The sequence below is a fragment of the Triticum aestivum genome, chromosome 2A (genome assembly GCF_018294505.1).
Source record: "Triticum aestivum cultivar Chinese Spring chromosome 2A, IWGSC CS RefSeq v2.1, whole genome shotgun sequence".
NCBI lineage: Eukaryota > Viridiplantae > Streptophyta > Magnoliopsida > Poales > Poaceae > Triticum > Triticum aestivum.
Window position 1 is genome coordinate 522357181 of NC_057797.1, and position 5740 is coordinate 522362920.

Below are 5740 nucleotides of genomic sequence, written 5' to 3' on the forward strand. Positions count from 1 at the left end.
ATTGGCATAAGTTAAATAAATGATTTAATATCTTATTTAAATCAAAACAAATGTCAGAAATTAGAAAACAGAAAAAAAATAAAAGGGAGAAGCTTACCTGGGCTCCTCCCTGTGCAGCCCAGCCAGCTGGCCGGCCCAGCCAGCAGGCGGCCCAGCCCGTCTCCCTCCTCTGTCGTCTTCGTCCCGACAGAGGGAGGGGAGTGTGGCCGGCGCGCGCGCGCGCCACCGCGCCACGCCACCTCTCTCCCTGCCTGCCTGCCCTCCCCTCCTCGCCTCGATGCCCTGGACGACGCCACGCCTCCCCCCTGCTCTCTCTCACTCTCCCCCGGCTCTTCCTTCCTCTCCCTCGCTCTCTCTCTCACACGGCCGAACACCACCGTCGCCGCCGTTCGCCATAGCAGCCATCTCCGGCCACCCCTCGCTCCCCCGACTAGCTCAGAAGCTCCGCCACGACCCCCTCTTCCTCCCCACCGCTCCACAGCTCCCCGGAAGCCCTGCATCGCCGCCACGTCGCCGTTCCCCTCTTCGGGCTCCGACCATCGTCGCCGTCGAATTCGTCGTCTCCAGCGCGTCCCCGAGCCCGCTAACCATCCCTGCAGCTCCGCGGTGAGCCCCCGGATCGTTTCCCCCTTCTCCCCTGGTCTCTCCCGACCTCTAGGCCCTAGCCCCACCTTGGCCGAGAGCTCCACGCCGCCGGCGATGTCGCCGTCGTGGCCACGGTCACCGTAGCACCCAACCGAGCACACTATCGTGCTCCACACCTCACTAGGAGTACGCAGCACGCACTAACGCCTCCCCAAACCCCCTGCAACACCGATCCCGACCGCACCCGAACTCCGGCGGCCGCAGCCGAGCTCGCCGCCGTCGACTCCGGCCACCCCAGGCCCAGCCACCACCACCGTTCGACGCGCGGGAGCAAGAGCTTTCCAACGAGCCCAAGCACGGCCTCTCCCGTGCCCTATAGCGCGATTCCGCGTCGCGCCGCCGTCTCGGGCCTCGCCGGCGTCACGTCGCCGGTGGGTTTGACCCACTTTGACCACGGCAGGACACCCCTGAGTCCCTGACAGGAGGGCCCAGCCCTGTAGCTAATTAGGATTAGTGCTAACCACTGTTAGTTAACCCCCTGACACTGACTAGTGGGCCCCAGCGCCACTAATTAGTAATTAGGATTAAATTAACCCTGTTTAACCCCCCTGTCACTGACGTGTGGGCCCCACACATCAGTTTTGACTTCAGCCAGCCGCAGTTGACCACTGACGTCACACTGACGTCAGGCTGACGCAGTAATTGATTTTCTGGATTTAAATTTAAATCAGGAAATTCCAGAATATTATTTAAATTTCAAAAATTCATAACTTTTATTCTGTAACTCCAAATTGGACAAATTATATATGAAAAATGATCAGAAAAATCCAATCTACCCATATGTACTATTTTCATGCATGATCAAACAAGTTAAATTGATGTTTAAGCAGAACAAGGAAAAGCACTTTAAAAGGCCATGTTTGAGTTTGAAATTTGAATCTATGATTCAAATTTGTTCAAACCCTTCTGGTTTTAGTTGCATTAGCCCAACACACTCATATTGCCATGTTTCATGCATGCATCATATTGTTGCACATTGTTTGGTGATGCTTGTGTATCGATGTCCTTTGCGACAGGTTCTGCCTCCGAGGAGTACCGTGATTACCCTAACGAAGAACCGTATCAGTGCATCGAACCATCAGGCAAGCAACCAACCATTTGATCATATCGATACAATCCCATGTTCTCGCTCCTGCTCTCTTTTACTGCATTAAGACAACGCGATTCAAACTGCTGTGTGCTACGGTAGTTGAACCCATTTCCTCTGCATGACCTGTCATTGCCACAATAACTAGATGAAACCCACTAGCATGTGTAGGAGTTGATTGAGCCATATGTATGTGTTGTTCCTACCTTGCTATGCCTGCTATGCTTAGAGTTGTGTCAGGTCTGGTTCATCTGGGTGATGGGCTAGAGTGAAATGATTATGTCGGTAATAAGAGTGGTGTGGTGAACACGATTTGGTAAAGGTATCGATGAGAGGCCATGTAGGAGTACATGGTGGGTTGTTTCATTGAAGCCGACCTTAAGCACTGAGATCTGTATGTGTGATTTAAGATACAGCTACTACCATGCATTGGGCCCTGAAATATGACCCCGCTCGACTTCTTATTCACCCTAGCTCTCTGTCCAGGAGTTGCAAGTAGTTTCTGGTGTTTGTAGCCTACTGGAGGCCGTGGACAGCGCTGACCGTAGGGGTGGGCTGTGATGCGGTAGGTACGTGGCCGGGTGTACCGAATACCCGTTAGGTATCTCGGGAACCCTGTTAACATCGTTCGGGGCCGTATGGGAAACCTCGGCCGGACTCCCTGCGGATGGAACCTGAATAGGCGATAAACCTGGACTAGAGGCTTAAGTGTTTAGGTAGGTCGTGGTCTACACCCACGTCGGCTTTCGCTTGAAGTCTGCCGAGCACATGTCGTGTGCAGACGCTAAGTGGTGGAAACATGTATGAAGAAGTACACCCCTGCAGGGTTATCATGATCTATTCGAATAGCCGCGTCCGCGGTAAAGGACTACTTGGTTGCCTATACAGTTCATAGACAAGTAAATGGAAACTACTAAAAGCCTCAAGATAAGTGTGAGTGCCGAGGATGGCTCTTCCGTAGGAAGACGGAGGTGGATCCTCGGTAGTGTATTGAAGTGGTGAGTAGTGGACTCGTGTGCGCAAAACATTTCAAGTTGGAGTATCGTAGGATAGTCTAGCCAAGAGTCAAAGCTGGCTTGCTGCAATAACTCCTCCAACCATTCTTGATACTATGCATGTATGTAGGATCTGATGTAAGTCTTGCTGAGTACCTTTGTACTCATGTTGCTATAATTTACATTTCTTTACAGAAGACGCTGCAACCCCTTCTGATGGGTTCTATGTAGACGTTGACATCAACGAGTAGGCTAAAGACCCAGGTGGTGACCCTGAGCTTGTGATGGACCACGTAGTATAGTTAGGCTTCCAAGCCTCTTTTATTTTACTAGTTGTCTGTACCCAGACAATGTACTTCCGCTGCTGGCTTGTATGACTGTATGACTTGTATGTTGGGTCGTGAGACCCGTACCTTTGTGAATGTTATGTATGGCTCCCTGAGCCTTAAATAAAGTACTTGTGTCATAGAGTCATGTTGTGATGCTTCGTTGTATTTGCACATATCGAGCATATTGTGTGTATGATTGAAATGCTTGGTATGTGTGGGATCTGACTATCTAGTTGTTTATCTTTAGTAGCCTCTCTTACCAGGAAATGTCTCCTAGTGTTACCGCTGAGCCATGGTAGCTTGCTACTGCTCTGGAACACTTAGGCTGGCCGGCATGTGTCCTTCTTCGTTCCTGTGTCTGTCCCTTCGGGGAAATGTCACGCATTGAGTACCGGAGTCCTGTTAGCCCGCTACAGCCCGGTTTACCGGAGTCCTGCTAGCCCAGTGCTACAGCCCGGACCCACTTGCTGATGACCGACACGTTCGAAGCTGGGTCATGGATGCATGTCCCTGTAAGTCTGTGCCGCTTTGGGTTTACGACTAGTCATGTCAGCCCGGGCTCTTTATCATATGGATGCTAGCGACACTATCATATACGTGAGCCAAAAGGCGCAAACGGTCCCGGGAAAAGGTAAGACGACACCCGTGGGGATACCGTGCGTGAGGCCGCAAAGTGATATGAGGTGTTACCAGCTAGATCGATGTGACATCGAGTCGGGGTCCTGACAGCGTTGGCATCAGAGCCGGACTGCCTGTAGGTTCTCCAAGCCAAACTGGTCGATGTTGAGTCTAGAAATTCTTTAGTTATATGTAGGGGAATTGTTTGTGGGTTGGAACGTAAGGCTCTTTTTACTCCTTATACCTTATGACTTTCTGATCTGAGTCAGTCCATTCTTCCACCGGGGGTTAAGGAATTAGGATCTGTTCTCTCTATCAGGATCACGTGTTACTAATCAGTAGTACCTTATAAGTTTGATGGTTACAAGCCTAGTTCAGTTCTACTACCACATTGTGTTGCCAACATGGTTTCAGAACTTTGATATGATGATGTTGAGTGTGTACGAAATCCTTTGTCAAATGTCTCAAAATCCTTTTTGAGCATTTACAGCTGTTATGCTGTCGAAATTTTGCTAGAAATTCTAATGCCTTTGCATTATGATTATGCTTTCAGATGGCCACTCGCGACCTCAATCAAGTGGTTCGCCTGACTCGATGCCTAGATGTACCCGGCCATACTGCTAAGTTGGTCAGGGTAATGACTGAGGCTGGATACCGCTGGTATCCTGAGTACACGGTCGAAGAGCAATTCCGGGACTTCAATCAAAGCCAGTATCTCTGCACTGTCAGGATATTTCCATCTTATCCTGGATCCACTGAGCCTCTTCACTGCTCCTATGGACTCGGGGTTACTATTGAGATGGCTGTGCAGGATGCCGCCTACTCCATGATGACCATTATGCGAGTCAGATCTGGTTTATTTCGGGACTCTGATTTCCGGTATATGCCAGGATCACTTCCGGGAGCACAAGGATATCTCCAAGCTATTTATGCTGATTCCACTCAGGAGGATTCACGAACTCGCACCACTGCTGAGATGCTCGAGGTTAAGGATCGTGAAAATCGGGCCTTAAGGTTAGAGCTCTTCAATACCCGTGCTGACCACTGGGCCACTTTGACTCGGTTCGCACCGGCGGTGCAAGCTGGATTCTCAGATATGCGCGATCTCTATCCTGTGAGATCTGCTCTGCCTGACGTGATGGTTTGGCGTGATGTAGGAGGCATCACCCCACCTCGCGGTCCCCGCAGGCCACCGTTTGTTGGTCCAAGGCCTCATCCTAGCCCCTATGGTCCACAAGCTCCGCGAGATCATCTGTTTCCGGATGAACATGTTGAGCTTCCAGGCTATGGAGGTGACTTTTATGAGGACTACTACGGATCGGTCTGAGTTAGGGGTAGTATCCCTAGTTTGCACTAGCTGTGTCATCTATCGTTCCGCGTGACTCGTGGGATATGACCTAGTTTGTACTCTTTCCGGAGTTGTAGAAAAATAATGTATAGGAGTTTGGAATGCCTCCGATGAGATGTAATCCCTTTTCACCGTAATAGTACTTCGTTTGGTCTTGTACTAAACCTTGTATGGTGTGTATGACGATGGAATAAAAGAAGCAGTTTCTGTATCTACCATGTCATACGGATGATCATCTTGCATTCCGAGTTATTCCTCACATTATGTATTCCTATGTCGGAATTTTATCATTCTGACTAAATCTTTGTCTTGTTTACCTAGGATGGTCAACACGCGCGCCAACCCTGCTTCTCAAGAGCAGGCCGAAGGCAGTGAAGCCAGGAATGAAAATCTGCCTCATCCTCCTTCACTAGCCGAGGTGATGATGGAAGCTGAGAGAAACAAGCGGGAGACAAACCGTTTGTTGGAGCGTATTGAACAGAATACAGCACACCATCAGAGGGCTAACGTGGTGTCACTTAGTGATTTTATCAAATTGCATCCACCCACGTTCCACCACTCCGTCGAGCCTCTCGACGCTGATGACTGGCTTCGCAGTATTTCTCACAAGCTGCGTTCCGCGCTGGTAGCGGAGGCTGACAAGGTCACCTTTGCCGCATATCATCTTGAAGGCCCCGCCAGTCTATGGTGGGAGAATTATGGAGCTATGCGCCCAGCG